The sequence below is a fragment of the Adiantum capillus-veneris genome, chromosome 8 (genome assembly GCF_014529385.1).
Source record: "Adiantum capillus-veneris isolate H3 chromosome 8, ASM1452938v2, whole genome shotgun sequence".
NCBI lineage: Eukaryota > Viridiplantae > Streptophyta > Polypodiopsida > Polypodiales > Pteridaceae > Adiantum > Adiantum capillus-veneris.
In genome coordinates, this window is record NC_140938.1 from 66,431,179 (window position 1) to 66,456,888 (window position 25,710).

At 43.5% G+C, this 25,710-nt stretch overlaps 1 protein-coding gene across 5 annotated transcripts in view; it reads right to left on the reverse strand.

Moving 5' to 3' along the window:
* Positions 1-19,945, reverse strand: part of LOC147452278 (transcription initiation factor TFIID subunit 13-like) — a 187,258-nt gene extending 167,313 nt beyond the window's left edge. The window contains exons 1-2 of one of the 5 annotated variants that reach the window (XM_086518031.1): positions 19,846-19,945; positions 19,623-19,752 (exon numbers count right to left, since the gene is read on the reverse strand). The gene's annotated coding sequence lies outside the window, so the exon portion shown is untranslated. Of the gene's footprint in view, positions 1-19,622; positions 19,818-19,845 lie in introns of those variants that run through there. The other 4 variants (XM_086518035.1, XM_086518032.1, XM_086518030.1 and 1 more) reach the window with 4 other exon arrangements.
* Between the last annotated feature and the right edge of the window lie 5,765 nt (positions 19,946-25,710).

Sequence of the window (25,710 nt, forward strand, 5' to 3'; positions counted from 1 at the left end):
GTGTCTATGTCTTTGTGTGCAAGCATGAGAGTGAGAATGAGAGTATGCTGCAATACCACAGCCTTCACAGGTGCCACCTAAGAGTAATGTTCTCTCGTCTGTTTTGCACTCAACACTAGATGCGCCACCTACTTCAAAGTCGGATGAGGACAAGATCAAACAAAAAATGCCAGTGGTGCTTCCAAAATAATCAGTTGTAAGTCGCCTAAAAATCTGATAGATGGATATCCCCCAATCAAATCTATCTTTTGCCTACTCACAACCTGCCTTGAATTCTTTAATGATAGCAAATAATAAAACAACCCTTTCAGGGGCCTAGGAAGTTGGCTCACCTCATTCTGGTTAGCAAACAAAAAATTCGACTGGTAGTCTACTCACCTTGACAACAAGGTCTGCATCTTCATATGTTATCCATGTAACTGAAAGTGTACATTATGCTCATGCTGTGCTACATCTTTTGTGAACTCGGAAGATTTCTCTCCCTTTCGTAAGATTCTCAGAGCGAACAAGATCAACCAGATGATTCCTCGACTAATCGACTTGGTTCCAGAGCAAACCCGCTCTTCAAATAAACTGGGAGTTCAAATCTGGAATTTCACGAGCACAAGCCGGCTCTTGCTCCTTCCCTCATAAAGAGAGCGTTCATTTACTTGTGGGAAAAGCACTACCATATCTTCCCTTAACCGGTAGCATGTGGGCTCATAGGGTACTCAAGCTTAGTGAAAGCTTTTCTTTGCTTGAAAGCTCGAAATGGTTCCTTCATAATGTCCTACCCACAGTAGCAAGTAATCTGTTAAAAAAAACCTACCGGATACTAGATCAATCAGTCAATACCTTCCGGATGGTTGAGCAAACCTAATCATCACATAAAGCAATGTTTCAACTCGACTGTACTCTCATAAGCACTCGAGAGTGATCGTGTAAAGTGTGAGCTTTGTCCTAGAGCTAAGAGTACTAGAGTATGAGTCAAGGTGGGAAAGGTGGAATTATCCCGCATGTATTGGTGCAAGGATGTAGAGCTACTTAAAGCTCATTTCATGATAAACAAACTCATTCCATTTTGCATTACATCTCCCTTGTTTATGGTGAGTTTGTGATGGCTTAGCAACTACTCAAGATCCTGTTTGTGAGTCCGAGTTAATTAACCTTGGAACCTAATTCGCTTGAATGATAATCTAACCTACAGACACTCACTTTGTGTGCACCATGTTTGTCTTTCATGCACCCTAGCTACCACGGTCCCATTCCCATCAAGTGGTATCAGAGTACCATGGTTGCTAGCTAGGTTTATTAGTATGCATTTGTGTGAATAGCATTTATTTGCACTAGCCTAATAATCCCAATCCCTAATCATCACTTGGGCAAGAGCATGCTCCACTACCCTTTGGTGATTAGGTGAGGGGGAATTCACGCTTAGCATTGTGTGCGCATAAATTTCTAGTGTGTGTTTTTTTTTTTTCATTTCAGCTTACTTTACCTCACAATTACTCCCACCATATGCATAATTGACCCCCCCAACTTCAAAGGCAAGGCGCTCACATGAGGCGTCCACTCGCACGCGGTAAAGCCAAATTCATAAAAAATTCGGGTCCGGCCAGACGTCTCCAACCGACTACCCGCTCTAGCTCCCGTCTGACGGCACGTTTCCTAGCTCCCGTTCGCAACCGGCTCAATCCATTGATGGGGCATACATACAGACACGAGCTATGAGCGCACAAAATCAAACCAAGGACGAGCAGGCATTAGAAATAATAATCACTGCACTACATGACAATTATGTACACTTTACTGATGATTGTAAACCTCATCAGCTGCATGGGAAGCACTAGAAAAAAACTTTGGAGCTAGAAAAAAGGAGAGCAAAGTGAGCTTAAAGAAATATCTATACAAATTAAAAGTGGAACATAACGAAGATATTGCAAGCTTGGTCAATCGCCTTAAAAGCATGACCACACAATTAGCTTATGTAAACAGTGCAGTACCGAAGGAGGACAAAATTGCAGTTCTTCTAGCAGCCTTACCACCTAGCTTTGACCGAGCATGACCATCATTGAAGAGAAGGATCCGACACCAGATTTCCAAGATGTGATCAACTCTTTAATGTCCGAGGAGAAGAAGCAAGGGAGGAATGCTACTTCAAGGGGAGGAGCTTTTGCAGTTAGCTCTAGTAAAAAAACTTGTTTCAAGTGTGGCAAAGAAGGGCACATAGCAAAGGACTGTCTAGCATCGAACACTTGCAGCATTTGCGGGAAGAAGGGTCACCTTCCTTCCAAGTGTTTCAAAAAGGACAGAGGCAGCACCAACAAAAATCCGAGGCCTAAATTCTATTTGGCAGAAGAAGACAAAGATGAAGATGAAGATGAAGAAGAACGTGGCAGTAGCCTTCTAGTCTACGAAGACATTCTCTAGCTTCTGTTTGCCTTTCCCCTTCAGTTGTATTTGTTTGGAGATAGCTTGGTCTCAATTTTATACATCTGTTTGAGGGGAGGTGTTGAGTATCTCTTGGATTAGAGATAGTTTGTCTCCTGGATTGGAGATGTTCTTTTTTCTCCTGGATTGGAGTGTGCTAGAGATGTCAATTTCTTCCTAGTCCAAACCTCAAGGGGAAGGATTGTAAAGTGTGAGCTTTGGTCTAGAGTACTAGAGTATGAGTCAAGGAGGGAAAGGTGGAAATATCCCACATGTATTGGTGCAAGGCTGTAGAGCTACTTAAAGCTCATTTCATGAATAAACAAACTCATTCCATTTTGCATTACATCTCCCTTAACTATGGTGAGCTTGTAATCTTGGAACCTAATTCGCTTGAGTGATAATCTAGCCTACACACACTCACTTTGTGTGTACCATGTTTGTCTTTCATCCACCCTAGCTAGCACGGTCCCATTCCCATCAGATCGCTCCTGGTCATACCTCGTGCGAAAAAGAAAAACACACTTTATGATTTCCTCAAAGATGTAGCTTTGATCAATGACCTGTCCTCTCACTTAAAGTTTGAGGGTTTTATATTCAAAATCTCAAGAGTTAGATTGAATTCCTTTACTCCAAAACTTTTTTCCAATGGAAACATATCCTTCGAGGAGAGATAACAAAAATTTGATGTTTCTGAGTTCAATGGTTCTGATCCCACTGTGGGGATTAGATGCTTTGCACACTAAAGTGTACACTTTCAACTTGCATGGCTGATTCCACCATCCAATTCAAAGTATCTTGCGGATGCATCTACGAAGTTCGGGTAAAAGTCCTTCGTAAAAATTCTTCATCGTTTCTTCCTCAAAGATGTTCAAGAATGAAGCCACCTTGGAAAGAGTGAACCGATACATGTCCACGTAATATGTGACTCACTTGTACTCCTATTGGGCAAACCGATCCCAATCTTCTTCGATACCTTCCTCAAGGTGTAGAGGAAACAAAACTTTTGTTGGAAAATTCAGCCTTGTATTGAATCCAAGTCGTGTTTTAATTCCTTGCAGAGCTTTGGTATACCACCAAGAACTTGCAATCCCCTTGAGGTGTTTGGCCACATGCCTCACCTTCGACGCTTCTGAGAAATTGCCGTTTGCAAAGGCAACTTCAAACTATCAAATGAAAGCAATAGCTTTCGGGACATCTTCCCTTCCGTCAAAAGTATCAAACTTGACTGGAGTGTTCAGAGGTCTAGAGACCTTCAAAGTTCATAATCTTCCCGAAATGATCGAATTTCTTGGCTATGGTTTTGGATTGATGTTCATGGATATTTTTTGGTGGGTTCTAAAGGATCTTGAGCATTCCGCTCCTCGGATTCTTTGTCACAAGACGGGCACCACGTGCCAATAGAAAAGAACAGACTGAACAGACTTTTAGCACTTCAATAAAAACTGAACTGAAAGAGAGAGACGACGCGCAACACGAAGTGGAGGAATTCCACCCCTGAGAGTATTGGCCCCAAACCTTGGCGCCCCTTTTGGTATTTCTTTATATTGCATCAACACAATACAAGCCGGTACTCCAGACTCTGCACCTTCTTCAAGAAGCATGCCAGAGAATGAGCCCTTAGCACATATTTAAAGACCCCTAGCCTACGAAAAGCAATTTACATGAAAAGCCTTAAACTCAAAAGCTTTTGGTCCAAAAGCAATGCCAAAATGCTACCAGTGTAAATCACGGAATTCCGTACAGCAGTCAACCCAAAACGCGGAAATCCGTACAACCTGCCACTTCATCATGTCAACGCAATTTTCAAAAATCTGCCATTTCATCAGTTTGCGGAAGTCTTTTGTGTGTGTGTGAGAGTCCAGCTTTATTTGAATCCTTTATATCACTTGGGGCCCCATCGGACGGGGTCCCCATAAGTTGGTAGGACTTCTTCTTCTGTTACTTGTTCTTCTTAGGGTTTAAGCCCCTCGGTCAACATCTACAAGTTGGCTCCATTCTTTAGGGCTTTGACACGTCAGCAGTTTGTGACATCTCCCCTTCTTGAAAGAGAGTAATCATCCGCGATTACAACATATCTGCAAAACAACTCAAGTTAGCTCAAAAATTTCGGAGGGACAATCAGTTTGCTCTTTTTGTTAAGGAGTTAGCTTCTCCTTTCGGCTCTTTTGATCAAGGAGTTAGCTTAGTAAAATTAGCCATCACACCCAGACCGTACTGATCTTCCACGGGTGTCTTGATGCACTAAAATTACATACCCAAGCAATCTCATCCAATTAGGAATATTCAGTAGTTGGCACATCACAATGCAACACAAATGGTTACATATGCATGTTACAAGACACAACAAACACTGCCATTGAGCACTCCCCTGAGACAAACGGTCTGCAATATGAAGCCACTCAACGACTACCTCGTCACTCCCCCCGCAAATAACCTAAAAAGGTCCGGGCCATGAGCTCAGAGAACTGCACAACACCAAACGCTCCCCAGACCGCATTCTGCGTCCCTTGAAGGTTCAAGCATACAACCAAACGCTCCCCAGGCATCGGCCTACGTCGTTCGGAGGTTTTCTAGCATAGAATGGAACGCTCCTTAGGCATCGGCCTGCGTCATTCCGAGGTTTTCAAATATACAACAAAACGCTCCCCAGGCATCGGCCTACGTCGTTCCGAGGTTCAAACAATACCAAAACAATAATTCTCACTTCTCCACCCGGGAGTACAATCACCAATCAATGAAACCATAATTAAAACCAGAGTCAAACAATTCAAATAGGCACCAAGACAGGTTCAAAACAGATACCATCCATTTCAAACAAATTTCAAACACGATCACCAAACAAGTTCTCAAACAGAACTCAAACAAAATTCAAACTTAAAAGCAATCTCGACATCAATCGAGCTCAAAAAGTCGACTGACTTTCCATGCTAAAACCTGCACCAAAAATTTAGGGTTAAGTTGATTCCATAGGGTCGTAGCCGAGCACAACATGGTCCATCAACTCTTGGACAAACAGTGTTTCTTTGGTGGCGATGGTAGCCCCAAGATAGCAATCGCACTAGACCTCCAAGGTTATCAGCTCGAGAAGAGACATCTACTGAGAGATGTCGAAAAGTTTTAAGATATAATTTGCTAGGGTTTCCATGGCAAGCATCTCAGGATACCCCACTTTGCCAGAAGTTGCACTCCGAAGGAAGATGTCAGAAACCATATAGCTTCGGGCAAAAATTTTCTTGAAAGCTTGCCAAGTACTTGGAGTATGCTGCTTGGTAGCTATTAACATCTGCATGGCACTACCTCTGAGAAAAACAGCAGCTCGAAACAAATCTTGGATCCTTCTCTTGTAAGTGATCTTTATGGCTTATGCCCTGTAAGACATGAGCAGTGAAGACGGGAGCGCGCCCGATGCACGATGAAGTAAGAGTGGGAGTGGCTAATAAGTCCAAGGTCGGAGGACGAAGCCAAAAATTCCAATGAATTTTTGAAAGTGCAATCTTGCTCTGTCTGCTCCTTAGTAGGACCGGTGTGCTTTCAGAAAAGCACACGCCTGATGCTTTGATACCATTGTCACAAGACGGGCACCACATGCCAATAGAAAAGAACAGACTGAACAGACTTTTAGCACTTCAATAACAACTGAACTGAAAGAGAGAGACGACACGCGACATGGAGTGGCCGAATTCCACCCCAGAGAGTATTGGCCCCAAACCTTGGGGCCCCTTTCGGTATTTCTTTATATTGCATCGACACAATACAAGCCCGGTACTCCAGACTCTACACCTTCTTCAAGAAGCATGCCATAGAATGAGCCCTTAGCACATATTTAAAGGCCCCTGGCCTATGAAAAGCAGTTTACATGAAAAGCCTTCAAACTCAAAAGCTTCTGGTCCAAAGGCAATGCCAAAAAGCTGCCAACATAAATCACGGAATTTCGTACAGCAGTCAACGCAAAACGCGAAAATCCGTACAGCCTGCCATGTCATCATGTCAGCGCAATTTTCGAAAATCTGCCAGGTAATCAGTTTGCGCAAGTCTTTTGTGTGTGTGAGAGTCCAACTTTATTTGAATCCTTTATGTCACTTGGGGCCCCATCGGACGGGGTCCCCATAAGTTGGTAGGACTTCTTCTGTTACTTGTTCTTCTTAGGATTTAGGCCCCTCGGCCGACATCTGCAAGTTGGCTTCATTCTTTAGGGCTTTGACACGTCAGCAGTTTGTGACATCTCCCCTTCTTGAAAGAGAGTAATCGTCCGCGATTACAACATATCTACGAAACAACTCAAGTTAGCTCAAAAATTTCCGTGGGTCATTACGAGGGACGATCAGTTTGCTCTTTTTGTTAAGGAGTTAGCTTCTCCTTTCGGCTCTTTTGATCAAGGAGTTAGCTTCTCCTTTCGGCTCTTTTGATCAAGGAGTTAGTTTCTCCTTTTGTCCAGATCAGAACTCTTAGCCATCACACCCAGACCGTACTGATCTTCAACGGGTGTCTTGATGCACTAAAAATACATACCCAAGCAATCTCATCCAACTAGGAATATTCAGTAGTTGGCACATCACAATGCAACACAAATGCTTACATATACATGTTACAAGACACAACAAGCAGTGCCATTGAGCACTCCCCCAAGACAAACGGTCTGCGGCATGAAGCCACTCAACGACTACCTCGTCACTCCCCCCGCAAATAACCTAAAAAGGTCCGGGCCATGAGCTCAGAGGATTGTACAACCAAACGCTCCCCAGACCGCAATCTGCGTCGCTTGGAGGTTCAAGCATACAACCAAACGCCTCCCAGGCATCGGACTGCGTCGTTCGGAGGTTTTCTAGCATACAACGGGTTACGGAACGCTCCTCAGGCATCGACATGCGTCGTTCCGAGGTTTTCAAGCATACAACAAAACGCTCCCCAAGCATCGGCATGCGTCGTTCCGAGGTTCAAACAATACCAAAACAATAATTCTCACTTCTCCACCCGGGAGTACAATCACCAATCAATGAAACCATAATTAAAACCAGAGTCAAACAATTCAAATCGGCACCAAGACAGGTTCAAAACAGATACCATCCATTTCAAACAAATTTCAAAGAGGATCACCAAATAAGTTCTCAAACAGAACTCAAACAAAATTCAAACTTAAAAGCAATCTCGACATCGATCGAGCTCAAAAAGTCGATTGACTTTCCATCCTGAAACCTGCACCAGCAATTTAGGGTTAGGTTGATTCCATAGGGTCGTAGCCGAGCACAACATGGTCCATCAACTCTTGGACAAACAATGTTTCTTTGGCGGCGATGGTAGCCCCAAGATAGCAATCGCACTAGACCTCCAAGGTTATCAGCTCGAGAAGAGACATCTACTGAGAGATGTCGAAAAGTTTTAAGATATAATTTGCTAGGGTTTCCATGGCAAGCATCTCAAGATACCCCACTTTGCCAGAAGTTGCACTCCGAAGGAAGATGTCAAAAACCATATAGCTTCGGGAAAAATTTTCTTGAAAGCTTGCCAAGTACTTGGAGTATGCTGCTTGGTAGCTATCAACATCTGCATGGCACTACCTCTGAGAAAATCAACAGCTCGAAACAAATCTTGGATCCTTCTCTTGTAAGTGATCTTTATGGCTTATGCCCTGTAAGACATGAGCGGTGAAGACGGGAGCGCGCCCGATGCGTGATGAAGTAAGAGTGGGAGTGGCTAATAAGTCCAAGGTCGGAGCACGAAGCCAAAATTTCCAATGAATTTTTGAAAGTGCAATCTTGCTCTATCTGCTCCTTAGTAGGACCGGGGTGCTTTCAAAAAAGCACACGCCTGATGCTTTGATACCACTGTCACAAGACTGGCACCACATGCCAATAGAAAAGAACAGACTGAACAGACTTTTAGCACTTCAATACCAACTGAACTGAAAGAGAGAGACAACACACGACATGGAGTGGCCGAATTCCACCCCACAGAGTATTGGCCCCAAACCTTGGCGCCCCTTTCGGTATTTCTTTATATTGCATCGACACAATACAAGCTGGTACTCCAAACTCTGCACCTTCTTCAGGAAGCATGCTAGAGCATGAGCCCTTGGCACATATTTAAAGGCCCCTGGCCTATGAAAAGCAGTTTACATGAAAAGCCTTCAAACTCAAAAGCTTCTGGTCCAAAGGCAATGCCAAAAAGCTGCCAACATAAATCACAGAATTTCATACAGCAGTCAACCCAAAACGCATCCGTACAGCCTGCCACGTCATCATGTCAGCGCAATTTTTGGAAATCTGTCACATCATCAGTTTGCGCAAGTCTTTTGTGTGTGTGTGTGTGAGAGTCTAGCTTCATTTGAATCCTTTATGTCACTTGGGGCCCGATCGGACGGGGTCCCCATCAGTTGGTAGGACTTCGTCTTCTGTAACTTGTTCTTCTTAGGGTTTAAACACCTCGGCCGACATTTGCAAGTTGGCTCCATTCTTTAGGGCTTTGACACGTCAACAATTTGTGACATTCTCTAGATTCTTGAGCATCATGCTCGTCGCCTTCTCAAAGAATCCCAAGTCTTGTCAAATTCTTGCATAGAGAAAAATTTTCCCAACTCTGCGAGCTTTTCCTGCACGGCTTAGGGTTCCGCCTGCTTACTTCTCTCTTCGCTTGTCATGGCGTCTTCTCGTATCTTTCCAAAGTCGTCCTCCTTTACAAAGAAAGAGAGGACACCATGTTTTGGTACCACTATCACAAACGGGAGCGCATAGAAATATAAAATATCTCGAATAAATAGAATTTATCACTTAATACTGAAGCCAAAGGATATAGAGAGAAATTGAGAGAAAAAGAGAGAGATCGAGAAGATCGACACGGTATTTGGGGGACCAAAAGATGGGTTGGTCCCTCCCTAATAGTAGCTTTATTATTGAGGAGAAGTCTATACAAGCACTTGAACCAAACTTATTACCACGTTTGTTATAGAATATGACTCAATTTCCTGGAAGCCTCGGCTTCCTATTCCTAGGGCAAAACCCTATTCCAAAGAACTTTCGTTCCTTATTCCGAATCCTCGAGAACTAAGGTTCTCGCCTCTTGATCTCACCTTCCAGGCTCAGGGCATGGTATCCCTGCAACTCTTTTCTGACTCTGCTCCCAGAGTCTTGTTCTTGCAGAACAACTCTGCTTTCTTGGACGCGGAAGTCCTTCCTTGGGAATCTCAATTTTCAGATCACAACTCGAGAGTCTACCCCTCTCAGATACGTGGACCTATTTCCAAACTCAGGGTGTGAAACCCTTGGGTTGAGCCAACCTGCAGATCCCGATCGAGGGGCCTAAACCAAAGAAGAAGCAAAAGAAGCCAAAGCAGCAAAAGAAGTTTTACCGACTTACAAAGTTTTGCCAAGTGGCCTATTTTTAAAGAAGAGTTCCCACCAACGTACAAAACCCCGTCCGATGGGGCCCAAGTGACATAAAGGCATTAAAATAAAGGAAGCCCACACACACACACGCAGAGAACTAATGATGTGGTAGCTGTACGGATTCCCGAAATACGCGTTGGCATGATGACATGGCAGGTGTACGAATTTCCGTGGTTTACGCTGAGCAGCTTTGGGCGGAAACTTTTCAGGCTAGATGCTTTTGAGTTTGATGCTTTTCATGTAGCTTCTTTTCATGGCCAAGGGCCTTTAAATATGAGCCAAGGGCTCATTCTTTGGCATGCTCCGCGTGAGGTGCAAAGGATGGAGTACTGGCGGTGTACAAAGTTCAAGTGATATAAAGAAATACCGAAAGGGGCGCCAAGGTTTGAGGCCAATGGTCTCTACCACTGTCACGGGAGATCCGCACCACGTGCCAACGAAAAAGAACAGACTGGACAACTTTAAGCAATTCAAATAACAACTGAACTAAAAGAGATGCACGACACGAGACGGGAGTGGCGGAGTTCCACCCCAAGAGAGCACTGGCCCCAAACCTTGGCACCCCTTTCGATATTTCTTGGTATTACTTGAACTTTGTACACCGTCGGTACTCCATCCTCTTCACCTCACGCGGAGCATGCCAGAGAATGAACCCTTGGCTCATATTTGAAGGCCATTGGCCATGAAAAGCGGTTACATGAAAAGCATCAAACTCAAAAGCATCTAGCCTCAAAAGCTGCCGCCCAAATTGCTCAAAGTAAATCATGAAAATCCATACACCTGCCACATCATCAGCTCAATGCGAATTGCGAAAATCCGTACAACTGACACGTCATCATGCCAGCATGATTCCGGGAATCCGTACAACTGCCATGTCATCAGTTCTCCGCGTGTGTGTGTGGGCTTGCTTTATTTTATTGCCTTTATGTCACTTGGGCCCCATTGGACGGGGCTTTATAATTTGGTGGGAACTCTTCTTTAAAAATAGGCCACTTGACAAGACTTTGTAAGTCGGTAAAACTTCTTCTGCAGCTTGGGCTTCTTTGCTTCTTCTTCTTCTTAGGGTTTAGGCCCCTCAGCCGGGATCTGCAAGTTGGCTCCGTTCTTCAGTGGCTTGGCACGTCAGCAATTTGTGACACTCTTCCAATCCTACACACAGAAGAGGAGTGCTCTCAGGATCCTTCTCGTAAATCAACCCCGTCGACAACGTTTATGGGCTGAAAACATAGAAAAACAGTAGCATGTCACGATGGAAACACTCTGTAGAACTTCTTTGCGTTGGAACTCACCTATCGAGTCTTGGCAACATCTGGTACAATCGGGGCAGCCATGGGCAGTCATCGGCAGCTTCATCTTCGCGACTAACATCTGCAACGGCGTTTTCTTCTTGTTAGCGCTGGCCTTCTCTGTCTCAAGAGAGTGTGAGAGTCTGCTTTTGTAGCTCCTAGTAGCCGGCAAGAATGGGAGCGGTATTGCCGGCAGGAATAGGGAAGAAAGAGAGGCGCCAAAGTTGGAGAGAGAGATTGCTTGCGCCATCAGCCAGAAGGGGAGAGAGAGAGAGAGAGAGAGAGAGAGAGAGAGAGAGAGATCGTGCGCTGCTATATAAGATAGTGCTGGTGCTTTTCTCCTCTTTTTTTTTTAAGGGTGGTTGCCCACTTATTAAGTGGGTGGCCTGGCCTATTTTAAAAATGGTCTAAACTTGCCCAAAAACTCAATAAAACCTCATAAGCTGAAAACAGATGTTTATACGGCACTTCCCAGACGTCCCTGGATGCAACCACATGCACAGATGCAATGCAAAAATAGACTTGCTTGCGGGAAAGCATCCGCTTTCCCAAAAAGCAACCTGCTTTCTCAGAAAGCAACTGTATTTCCTCAAGTTTCCTTTGAAAACATCTTCATTCAAGTGCTTGCTCATCCTTTTGCACAATTCTAACACAGTTCAATATTTCCTCCCGATTATGGAATATTCGCTTTCCGATGCCCTCGTCAACCACCTTGTGACACATCAAGAATACCCTCGCCTAGTCCTTTCCCCTTCGCGATACTCTATGTCACCCATCCTAAGACGCATCAGAGATGTCCATTCCTGGACAGTCGAATACTTCTTCTTGATGCTCCTCATCACTCATCCGATGTGACGCTTCACAAGTACCCGTTCCCGGTAGCCTTACAGATATTCCCGTTCATAGTGCTCCCGTCATTACTCTGAATGACGCACTAGAAATATCTATACTCGGATGTCTCCAGTGAGAAACTCTCTCACTTATATTTCCAACAATTCACTTAAATTTATTTTTCCTGGTGTCCAAAGCGAGAAAACCCTCTCACATAAAAATCCAATAATTCATTTAGAATTATCTTTCTGTCAGATAAAGCTAACCTAGCAACGCTGGTGGTACTGGGCTAAAAACACTGGTAATACTCGGCTGAAAGCACTGATGGTACTGGGCTGGAAACGTTGGTGGTATTGATGGTACTGGTACTGTGGGTACAACAGTACTGTTGTACGTTGGTGGTATTGATGGTACTGGTATTGTGGGTACAACAGGTGCTAGTACTGCTTCTTGCCTATGGAGGTGACCCCCCATGTCCCTTACATACCAAGGAAAAGCTGGGTCGAGCAGTGCTGAAAATGCCCCCACGACCTTGGGAATAAAATGTTGAAAAGTCACTTATTAATAAGTTGACTTAAGGGACTGTTCACATGCCTATATGCCGACTGATTAATAAGTTAACTTAAGGGACTGTTCACATGCCTATATGCCGACTGATTGTATTGTGCAAGAGAGGGTATACAACTACGACCTCCCTGGGCATGCATGTCCTCCTAGAGGCTCAGAAAGTGCCAGGCTAGATCCTAAGCTAGACTACGGCTTGCAAGTTGCGCTAGACTCTAGCAGAAGCTTGTCCAGGAGGCGCAAGTGCAATGCGCACGTGACAATGTCAACACTGCAAATCATCCAAAGACGGATAGGCAAACTAAACAAGTTAATCAGATACTAGAGGATATGCTAAGAGCGTTGTCACGTGACACATCCCAACCTATGTGTCCGTGGACAAGCTACACCACAGAAAGGTTCAGTCAGTTCAGTCAAGTCTAGATTAGCAGTGATCTGGCACTTTGTGAGTCTATTCGTAGACCGTGCATGCCCAGTCACTTAGCATAGATGCATATCCTCCGGTTGCACACAGCATCATCGGAATTCCCATCAGAATCCATTAGCATCAATTAGGGGAATTTTTCAATGCATTTAGCCTATTTTCCTATTTATTGGTATTTTCACTTATTATTTTTAAGTGACTTTCCAACAAAAGTAGGTAGGGCAATTTTGCTAAGTTAATATATAAGCAAACCCAAGTTAGCACTTTCTGGCAGAGGAGGCAGCAGGAGCTTCCCGCTCAACAGGCAACTTCTCAGCAGTACCCCCCCCCTCAGCACATAGCCTCGCCATACCTCTCACCTTCCCTGGCATTTTCTAGCATGGATACATCGCCATAGATCCCGATCCCACATCCCTTGCATGATTGGCCCCCAGCATCATTCAGCCCTGGCGTTTTCCAATCATCACCATCAGCGTTTGACATCAGAATTTTCAGCAAGCACAGCGTTTTTACGAACGCTAGACAGCAACAGATGTCAACGTTCTTGTAGCAGGTTTCTCCGCATGGTTACCTCAGCCATTGCAGCAATTTTCAGCATCAAATAGACCTGCTGTCCAGAGTTTCAGAAGGTGCAAAACCAGCCCTAAACGCAGCCAAAAGGTACAGCAACATCAGCGTTTTCATCCTCAACATGACCCCCAATATAGCCGATCATTTTCAGCCATCAAGACAACAGCAAAACAGCCAGTTTCAGCCCCGAAAACAGTCCACGAAATTCAGCCAAAGAAGATCACAAATTCAGCCATCGAGTCGTCGTCGTCATCGCCGTCGTCGTCATCGGCATAGTCCCATTGCATCAGTCCATTGCATACACATTGTACACCTTTGTGCAATCAAAGTAGACCACTCTCATTCATGATCATAGCACTCTCCATAAGACAAAAGTCTCTCTCCTTCCCTAAGAACTAAAAGGAACCTTGAGCAATAAAGATCACTAATCTTGAGAAAATACAACATTCATTCCGCTGCACCTAACATTGGTATCAGAGCTTTGGAAGTGTTCTGCATTACTCAAGGAAAGAACCACAAGAATTTTTTTTGCTTGTTGCGGTCACACGAACCCAAGTTCGCTTGGGCGTGTCGATTCCTAATCGTGTTTTGTTGAAGAGTGACAGAAATCCCAAGAAAGAAGGGCTTGTCCACCCTCCCCTTGTGTCTCTTTTCACATTGAGAGCGGACCGTGCACTTAGCGGCCGGCCAATCGACGTGAGGTGGTAAAAAGCAACCTTGGTGTGAGCGCAAGGCCGCCAAGGGGTGCGCCCGCGGAAAGGAGTAGAACTCGGGTGAAGAGAAGATCCTTCTCAAACGCGGTTTGCAAGCGAAAGAAAACCTCGACCCTTGAGAACCTCAAGAACCTCAAGACCCTCAAGAACCCAAGTTACTCGTGAACTTAAGAACCCAAGAACCCACAAGAACCCACGACTTCAGAATGGTCATCACTAGAAGCGGAATGGATACTTCGCTTGGAGGTGATGAGCATGAGAGAGGCGACGAAGAATTTTCCCCACCAAGAGGTTTTTCCGACCCTTCCCCGTCTACGCCAAAGATTGCACCAGATCCTATGGAAGCTTGGTGCAAGACAATGATGGACATGATGGTACGACAAGGTAGACAACGAGAAGTGTGGCACGAAGAACGAATGGCAGCCATAGAGAGTGAGTGCGAGCAAGCACGCTTGACGGCCACAGAAAGAAACGTAGAATTAGATCGCGAGTCCACAGAAAGACTAGCCGAATTGGCTCGCGCACGCCAAGAAAGATGGTTAGAGCGTGAAGCGCAGATAGATCAACGCATGCAAGAGTTTGTTCTACTATTCTCTAATATGCAGGCGCCGATTGAAGAGAATCAAGAAAAGGAGACTCTCTCAGTCTCTTCTTCTCCCAAGCATGACACAAAAGATTTGCACGATTGTGTGAAGCATGATGATGATTTGATTGACAATGACTTGCATGATAATTTGAATGACAATGATAAGCATGATGATTTGGATGCCAATGATTTGCATAATGATTTGGATGACAATGACAAGCATGATGATTTGCAAAATCAAGATGTGATTTCTCACGAGCATGATGATTTGCATGATCAAGATGTGATTTCTCACAAGCATGATGAGCTGCATGAAGATGATGTGATTGTTCACAAGGATGATGTGTTAGTGGACACTTTTTCTAGCGAAGCTAACCTCGTTGTAGATTCAAGCAGTCACGAAGATCTGATCTTGGCTTTCGAGTCGAGGTCCAAAGAACCCCCACAGGACGATTCGATCATTCAGGAAGAACCGATCTAGGCTCTCGAGCCTTGGTCAAAGAACCCTCACAGGAAGTATTATGTGTTCGCATGATTGATACGCACGCATTGTTTGAGTGTTTCATTCGTGATCGTTTCTTGTATTTTAGTCAGCGTCGTTATGTGATCCCTTTTCCTAGGCATGACATATTGTATGTTGAGCACGTTTCCCTTTTCCTAGGCATGACATATTGTATGTTGAGTACGTTTCTCTCATGGATGAGCACGAATGTATGCGGATTTTTCATGAAAAGCTGAAAAGTATGTATGTCAGGAAGTCACATTCCATGTCTCTTCCTGGGCATGACACAGTTGTAGACAGAGCACATGAAAGTATGAGTACCAAGCATGGGCATTTCCGTTGTGAATTGCCACAGTTGATTGCTCTAGATCATAAGAGAAAGATTTAATCTCATTGTTCGCATGTGTTTGATGAACGGGTTGTCACTCCGTCTCTATGTTCATCTACATTGCATACACAGTCTTTAGAGAAGACAAGATTTTTTTCCTTCACTTTACATGGAATGGGTATATTCATGGTTTTGTGTTGGAGATGGTTTCAGGAATTTTCAGCCATGGAGATTCTTGAAGACGGAAGAAGCAGGTCTCTAGACAAAGTTGAAGCAAGGAAGGAGCCACGGAAGACTTTGTGTCGCTTTCGGCGCGGCCCAAAGAAGCAAGCGTTGCAGACCTTTATGAAGTTCAAGTACCACACAACCCACACCTCAGAGTGGGCCGGCGAAGAGTCCCTTCCAGGATTCCGGATGCTATTGGCGATCTCCCTCGATGCCATACAGTTCGGTACCAGTACCTCACTTTGAAAAGGAGGGGATGTCACGTGACACATCCCAACCCTATGTGTCCGTAGACAAGCTACACCACAACAGGGTTCAGTCAGTTCAGTCAAGTCTAGATTAGCAGTGATCTGGCACTTTGTGAGTCTATTCGTAGACCGTGCATGCCCAGTCACTTAGCATAGATGCATATCCTCCGGTTGCACACAGCATGATCATCGGAATTCCCATCAGAATCCATTAGCATCAGTTAGGGAAATTTTTCAGTGCATTTAGCCTATTTTCCTATTTATTGGTATTTTCACTTATTATTTTTAAGTGACTTTCCAACAAAAGTAGGTAGGGCAATTTTGCTAAGTTAATATATAAGCAAACCCAAGTTAGCACTTTCTGGCAGAAGAGGAAGCAGGAACTTCCCGCTCAACAGGCAACTTCTCAGCAGTACCCCCCCCCTCAGCACGTAGCCTCGCCATACCTCTCACCTTCCCTGGCGTTTTCTAGCATGGATACATCGCCATAGATCCCGATCCCCCATCCCTTGCATGATCGCCCCCAACATCATTCAGCCCTAGCGTTTTCCAATCATCACCATCAGCGTTTGACATCAGAATTTTCAGCAAGCACAGCATTTTTACTAACGCTAGACAGCAGTAGATTTCAGCGTTTTTGTAGCAGGTTTCTCCGCATGGTTACCTCAGCCATTGCAGCGATTTTCAGCATCAAATAGACCTGCTGTCCAACGTTTCAGAAGGTGCAAAACCAGCCCTAAACGCAGCCAAAAGGTACAGCAACATCAACGTTTTCATCCTCAGCATGACCCCCGATATAGCCGATCATTTTCAGCCATCAAGACAACAGTAAAACAGCCAGTTTCAGCCCCGAAAACAGTCCACGAAATTCAGCCAAAGAAGATCACAGATTCAGCCATCGAGTCGTCGTCGTCGTCGTCATCGACATAGTCCCATTGCATGAGTCCATTGCATACGCATTATGCGTACACCTTTGTGCAATCAAAGTAGACCACTCTCGCCGACGAGAGTGGGGCCTTCGGAGGAGGGTTTTACAACCTCTCGGTGTCGTATCTCCTCTCTCTCCTTCTCTCAGTTTCATTCACTTGCACGCACAATATCCACTCACTTTGTTTGTGATCATGGCACTCTCCATAAGACGGAAGGCTCTCTCCTTCCCTAAGAACTAAAAGGAACCTTGAGCAATCAAGATCACTAATCTTGAGAAAATACAAAATTCATTCCGCTACACCTAACAAGCGTACATTAGCAAGAAGCAATCCGATTGGAAAGATTATTTCTATTTTGGAGTTTGCTTATAATAGTACAAAGCATGTTACCACTTGGTTTAGTCCCTTCATGTTTATACACAATTTTCAACCTAGATCACCAGTTACGGTGCGGTTGGCTACTAAGAAAATTCAACAAGTTGAGGACTTTATCCAAGACCATAGATATGTTGAAAATTGCTTGTCAAAATGTTCAAGATACATACAAAAATTATGCTCATGAGAAACGTTAGTACGTCAATTTCACGCAAGGTGAAGAGGTACTCTTACGTATTCCAAAGCATTAATAAAGTCTGAAAACTGGTCCTACCCCTAAGTTATCTCCTAGACATTGCAAGCCCACTCAAAATACTCAAGTGAGTTGGAGATATGGCTTACAAACATTCTTTACCTGCGCACTCTCATATTCATTTGGTTTTGCATATAAGTTGTTTACGTAAGCGCTTGGATAGGGATGACAATGTAATTGTTCATCACATTTTGGTCAATTTTCACTGAAATCTCCAACCCAACCACATGAACTTGAGCGCATTCTTGACTCTCATGATTTACGTAGTCATCATGTGTGTCACAAAGCATTAGTTAAGTGGAAAAATTGACCTAAAGAAGGTGCCACTTGAAAAAAAACATTAGTGTTTTTAAGAAGAAATACCCCACTTTTGTTTTCGAAGACAAAAACACTTCTCCAAGGGGGCAGTAATGTGAGGCCAAGGGCCAACGGGAAACCAGCACGGGGACTGCCTACATGAAGAGGCAAAATGGTTGGGTGGAGCATGGGTTCCCTACCCTTTGGCCTCTCATGGCCATGGTTACATATGGACTTGTGTATCCATGGACTTGTGACCCTTCAACTCAATTGATATGACAGTCAGTGTGAATTCCTCAAGGATGACGTGGCAATACCATGATAAGTCACATGGATAAGCTGATGATAGTCTGGCAGTTGAACACAAGGCAAACCAAAGCCAGCTAGGCAGGTTTGATACTCATGCTCAATGAGTGGGCAGCTGAGCTAGCACAGTTGCAACATGGCTGTTGGAATTGCAATAAATTGTGACAGCACCATCATCAATTGAACCTGGTGAGTTGCAGATGACTCACTGGCAGCGCCGATGTGGCATACCTGTTGATGCATCTCGCTGATGGCACTGCCTAGCAAAGATGGCTGAACTGCTGAAAAGGCAGCCACCAGTTGGCAGAGCAGATAGGAACAGCAGAGTGATGACCTGGACATATCTGCCGTGTGTCAATTGACCAGAGAGGAAAAACATAACCAGCAAGCTTACAATCGTAAAAAGCTTCTCCGACTGAGCTCACATAGACTAAATCCTAAGTGCAGAACTAAAATCTGACAGAGAGTGGTTCCATTTTAAAAGGCAAACTCAGCCAGCTTCCCAATAGAAGAGGTTTTGGGAGTTAATGTTTTTCTCTAGGCCAAGGGCCTATGTAAAGACCCCAAGGAGGCAATGTAGCACACCGTTCAGCTAGACTTTTGAGTTGGAATGTCTCGGTGCAAGATTGAGAGCTCAAAAATTACCAAATGTTGTATGTTATATACCTTCATAAGGTCAGAAAATCTTGTTGCCCAAATAATTATCACCGGCAATATTTGCCTTAGACATTAAATCTCGAGAAAGGGTCATGGCATATTTGTTCCTTAGTCTCATATCACAGCTCAAAAGGTAGAAGCTAAGTTACAAGCACAACCTTTGGTATCAAAAGTATGAATTGCAGTTTCTCATATGCAAAAATCTTGCTAAAAGATGGAAAAGCCACCTTCCTCTGAAGAAAGAGTGTTTCAATGGAAGCGTCTTTTTGGAGCACTTCCCACTGGCAGTTTGCTTGCTAAACACAAAATTTTAGACAGGCAAGGTGAGTGTTCTAGACACTTTGAAAAAACTCATGTTCATCTGCTTTGATATAGTCCACATTGTCAGGATTTTTTGTCACATCTTTCCAGCTGCCTACATGTAAATGCCCTTCTGACCACTTTGAGGGTGGTTCTGGATGTTTGAGATAGTATTACATTCATCGAAGGATGCCTTCATTTTCTTCACTACGGATATGATATTGGGCCTTATGGGTCATTTGGAGCCTAAAGAACGTTCAAACTTTCTTGCTTCTTTGTAGTATTTTTGAGACAGATGTTGCTTTGACGCCTTCAAGCCATCTGTATGTGTGAGTTATGGCCTACCCACTGTACGATACCTACATTGTGATTTTCCTCTGTGTGTGTGTGTGTGTGTGTGTGTGTGTGTGTGAGAGAGAGAGAGAGAGAGAGAGTACCAGTTATAATCACGCGAAGCTACGGGTGAGTGTAAACGCAAGGTGTTCGAAGATCGAACTCTTCGGCTTTGAGCGTTTCGCATCCATGCGGGTATCCTGATCGATATAGCTTCTCACCACTGCCCGTAACCTGTTGGCGGTTTACCGACTATTCAAAAAACTATTTGTTTGACAATGGGACGATTTGAAGTCGCTCCTTGTGGCTCGTTTCAAGTTTTATTACCTCGGAATCGGAATCTCTAATCCCTCCGCGTTATACAATCAGTTGTAAAACCGTAGGTGTAGAGGACGATTTGAACTCTGGCAGCTACACTAAGTCCCTGCTCTAGCCAATTCGTGCCTAAGCCAATCGTGCTTGATGATGGCAATGCAAATGTTAAAAAAAACTCTCTCTCGCCTTGCTCTACACAGCATTGTCGCTTCAGGTGCGTTGTTTTCCCTAGCCAGCCTATGGCGAGTTGCTAGATGTCGGTCCCGCTACTAGTTTTAATATTCCACTTGACTCTTGGCTTTTTTTCAATCTGTCCCAGTGTGTACCCCCTACTTGGTCATGGTAATCTGTAAATGGGATGAGAATTTCTTTTTTTATCCAAAAAAAAAAGATAAATCAAAATAAATACATAGAAGATTTATGAAACACATAGGTGAAACTAAAACCTTAATCTTTGCAACTTGTACATAAAGACATAGTACCACCCTTACGAGTAATGTCTCCACTTAAACGAGTTTGTACAACAAAAAAAATCTCTCCTTTGAAGAGCTACAAAATAAAAAGTAAAACATCAATTAAACTTTTCTTTAATATCAAAAAAGTAGATAGTATATGTCCTGCATGATTGCCATATAGAAGTATGGTGGAGAGTTGGCACAATATATGCCTCTCTAAAATTTTTAGGAAACGGAAGGCGTGCCATGTCCCATAGTCTATTTCCTACGAGTCATGGTATTCAAGAAGAAGATAACATCCCTGAAACTCTCTTTGTATATATATGTGTGTGTGTGTAAGCAATGGACACAAGTAACCAATTTAATAAGACCAAAAACAAAGATGCAAGAAATAGCAATGTTCAAATTATAAAGGCTTGTGGTACAATATGTTCCCCATGAGAGTGTGAGAGTGTGGAGTTAATCTCCTTTTATTTAACCAAGGGCCCTTCTATGCAAGCATTGTTCTTGTTACTTTTATGGACTATAGGTGTCATAGAAGAGTGGTCATAGTTGTTAGCCCAAAGTATATTATCAAAATACTTGAAGGCAGTCTTATGCCTAGTTGTGGGATCTCGTAATCTAGTGGAAATGTACTCATATTCAAAAGATTGTAGATATAGATTGCACCATAATGGTGAGCAAGCCAACCCCATTTACCTTGTCTACAGGTATCCCCATTACATAAAATAATCATGTTGTCAAGCCATGAATTGATGAAAATATATTGTTCCTTATTAATGGAGAATCCATTCTTATATTCTAGATCAGACTAGTTACCAATTACACAAGTAGTTGGGAATTTTTTGAAGGAAATGTACTTTTTATGTGAATGGTCCATAGGCATATGAGATGACTTGGGCTATTCTTGACTTAATCCCTATGTCTCCTTCATGGGAAATGTTTTCATAGCATTTTTTTACATTTGCTTAGAAAACAGAGGAGGCTTTCTTGGGAAGGTTGATGACTACATCCTATAGGGAGTCCACAACCCACCAAGATTGGATTCTAATGTTGTGGCATAGCAAAGCTCTTTGGTTCAAATCAAAAGCCTTCTTCTTGATAAGAGGAATGCATGTTTTTAGGGTAGTAAAGACAAATTTGATAAACAACAATTTGCCCCATTAGTTCTCCATCTAAAGGCCTTTTTATGAGATTTCTAAATGTCCAATAGGTAGGGGAGTGGTGATGTGTTTACAATATGAAATTACTCACATGTGGAGTATATTCTTTCCAAGGCTTTTACTTGGGATTTTCCATGTGGGACAAAGTCTGGTTCTACTAGCCTTTGTTTGGCTTGTACCAACATTTAAGCCTTGCATACAAAAACAAGATTATTAGGGGCCTTATCCAAATAGGTAACAAAAAAGGCTTTTTTCAACTTGTTCACTTCTTGATCTATGGGATGCTCTTAATAAACTTGCATTTTGGCATGCTTATGTTGCAAAAGTCCCAAAAAAGCTTCTTGACCTTATCCATAGGGTAGTTTATGGAAACCACCTTGTCTGTTATTAAGGTGAGAGTCAAGTTCCATAATTCTTTAGTGAATACATAAGGGCTGAGTAGGTATATGGTTTAACCCTTTATGCAAGACATTCATAATATATGGATCAAAAGTAGTAAGATCATTACATGTTGGATTTCTTCAGAGAAGCCCATCTTACCTAGTCTACATAGGCACACATGTTGTGATTCAAAACAAAAAATAGATTTGGCATTACATGCACTATCCGTAATTGACCCAAGAAAAGTCCATCCAAAACACATGCGATCAATTTTACATGCATAGTTGCCTCCTAGTCCATAAACAAAAAGACTAATAAAACTCCTTATTGAGCTGATGTCCAAAAAAGCATCAAGGTATCTTATGTGATATATGAGGGGGGTAGCCATAGGCGGCCGTTGGGCTAACATCCTTCTCCCAATTTCCTCTTTGACAATGAGTCCTTGCAATTAGAAATACAAAATATTTTTAGCCGATTGGGCACATCTTGGTGTAAGCAGACCTGCTTCTAGCAATAGGTAAATTTGAAGGGGTGGTATGCATAGTGAAGCTTGATAGGGGGTTTCTGTCGGGGGTCAACAAATTTCAATTGACTATAGAATAGCTGCCAGACAACTCTGATGACGAAGGAATAGGAGTCCATGAAGGGGTTGGGGGCTGGCCAGATAGCTCGGGTTTTGATTTCTAGGTTCCCCTCCTCTTCCACGGGTATGTGTCTCCATCCTAGCTCCTCTTCCTTCCTATCATGTGGGTAGTACGGCTTTTTCCACGAACAATTATAAGTCTCCACTTGGTGAGTTTGACAGTGATTGGTGTTTTTTAAAGGCGGGGTGCCTCATCGTGCTTTGCCCATGTCCGTCGGGAAGTGTCCGGCCGCCCACATTTATCTCCTTATTCTTTATACATACAAAGAATAAGGAGCTCTCACTCATATTCTCACATGGTGCTCATACAGTGAGATTTGGGAGCTCCACCCACATCCTGTGTCGTGCTCTTTCTCTCCCTCTCTCCCCTTTGCACTCTCTGCGCACGTGCACTGCATCCGCGCACTCACACTTGGTGAAAGAGAGTTGCATGATTGACATAGGCTTTTAGTCTCTCCCTATATAGCACATGGATCAAGAGAGCTTTAATGGCCTCTTGTCCTTCTAAAGAGACCCATTTTAAAAATTTAAAAGTTGATTTCTTCAAGGAGTTGGCAGGGAAAAAGTCTTGAACTTTATGTATCATAAGCTATAATGCTAACTCCTTGACTTCTTCAAGGAGTTGGCAGGGAAAAAGTCTTGAACTTTATGTATCATAAGCTATAATGCTAACTCCTTGACTTCTTCAAGGAGTTAGCACGGAAAAAGGCTTGAACTTTCTGTATCATAAGCCATAGTACATGGTCAAACCATAAGACATTCCCATCCTTTCAGGATTCACCCATAAAGTCACATCCACACTTGATGAAAGGCCTATGGATGTTCCACACTTGGTTAGTGAATCATTGATCTTTGCCAATAAGAGAAATTACCCCTTTAGTTCCAAGCACTCATCCTTAGTCCTATGAGCACCTCTATGTCTCAAACATGGACATAGTAAAACGTCATCCCATCAAAAAAGTTTAAAAAATGCTAGATGAGTTAGTCATTAAGATTAGGTTTAACCCATTCTTTGTTGCTACCTTGTTCTTGTTGTTCAACAAAGTCTTGCATTGATAGGTGCCAATAAGGAAAAATTGCCAAAAGCCCATACCTTTTGATGTGTATCTTGAAGCATGACTTCTAACAGTCGGCCAGGGATGAAGGGGTCTGTGTAGGTATCTTGAAGTGTGACTTCTATCCAAGGATGATGGGGTCTGTGTAGGTATCTTTTGGTGGAGTGACCTTTTCCATAATTGCCCCATTGACAAAGAATTCTTGTTTTATGACCTCCACTTCATTCACATCAAGCTCTTCTAAAATTAGACTACTAGTGTCATCGAGGGAGACAAGGGGTACTCCGGGGCTCCTTGAAGCATGCTTCTTCTCCTCTGCCTCATCAAGGGGTACTCCGGGGCTCCTTGAAGCATGCTTCTTCTCCTCTGCCTCATCAAGGGGTCATTTCTTAGCTTCCTTCTACGGAACTCCATGATCGGCCCATAACAGATGGTAAATGCTCCCACCGTTCCTTCTGCTCCTTAGTGTCCTCATCCAAAATGGTGTTAATATTTGCAATTAAGTCATGTAGTCTAGCATTGGTAGCGGATGGGTTTTCCTTGGCTACAATATACAATTGTTACCAGCAAGCTAACCCATGTAATATTTTTTGGGAGCTTCATTGTAAAAACACTTATTCTTTTGATAAATCGATAATATTGTAACTCCTATTTGACAAGTGGATATTGTAATCTATGAGCCGGAGTTATAAGCTTCCAGAAGCATGTATGCTTAGGTCTTATATACTTGTCCTAGAAGTTTTAGAGCATTCGGATGTCATTTGATGCTGTAACGATCATGGTTTGCTTACCGATTAGCGACTAGCTTTTGATGACTTAGGTCATTTGAGTGTAGCTTGAGTTAGATGCGAGTTGTGTGTTGTTCTCGAAGAGATTGATACCCTCTTGTAACTTCCATGCACTAGTCGAGTCAGCTTCATCCCATGGATTGACAATTATGTTCGTGGTTCTCACTATGTCTGCAATATGATAAGAGTGAGGTTTGGTAGCCCACTGTTCACTGAGTCAACGTCAGTTAACAGAAGCTGCTAAAGACCAAAGACGTACAGATGCACATCGAAGATCAAAGTGAAGAAGCAGTAAAGATTGGAATTACACATCTATCACATGTTTTTCCAAAATAGTCACGTATTGTAAATTCTCGATTTATTCAAGCCATTGTAATATTTTAATGTGTTTGTTAACCCTCACGGCTCATGGAAACCCCATATCACCTACGACGGACGTGTATTATGTATTTGGTAGAGTCACGTACCGGGCTTGTCGGACCAATAGGAAAAGGGTAAAAGTGATCGCCGATGAGAGGCGCACTCTAACTGGGACATTCAAGGGATTAGTTGGCTAAGCATGGGCGCCCAAGTGTGAATGGGGTGAGCTCATACAAAAGCCAACTAAACCTAAAATTCACTTATTCTCTCATTTGTGCAATAGAAGAGTGCTCTTGCTCCATCTCCATCTCCATCTCCATCTTCTTCTTCTTCACCTCCTTGTGTGTGTGTGTGTGTGTGTGTGTGTGTGTGTGTGTGTGTGTGTGTGTGTGTGAGAGAGAGAGAGAGAGAGAGAGAGAGAGTGCGATCGAGCATTGCGGCGGCACGACGGCGGTGAAGCGGTTGAGCGCGACGTAGCGGCGTCTCCTTCTTCTTCGCGGCGAGGAATCCTCCACGCCAGGAGCATAGAGCGGTGAGTGACACACCATTGCCCTCTTTTGAGCTTACTAGTTAAGCTAGTTGTGTGATTGGAGCCGTCTATGGTTCGCACACAGTGTTAGGCAAGGCCCTTGCTTCGACAGTGCGGCAAGGAGCGCACATTTTTGGCTCCGTTGCCGGGGAATCGCCCTGCACTAAGCCCAAGAGGCACTTTGTGCTTCTCCTATGAGTTGTTTGTAGTAGGAAAGAAGAGGAAGAGGAAGAGGAAGAGGAAGAGGAATGAGTTATTTTTCTGCAAGTTGTTAATTTCTGTATTGTCTGCAAGTTCTGTGATTTCTACATAATGTTGTGTTTTCTGTTTTCACACAGTCTTTGCACAATTAGTAGTCGTTAGCTTGTTTGCAGTGAATGAATAAGTAGGAAGGCAGTTAGTAATTTCTGTTTGCACACAGTCTGTACACAGTTTTCTGTCAAGGTTTGCCTGCACACAGTCTTTGCACAGTAAGGTAGTGAGAGAGGAAGTAGGTGGACAAT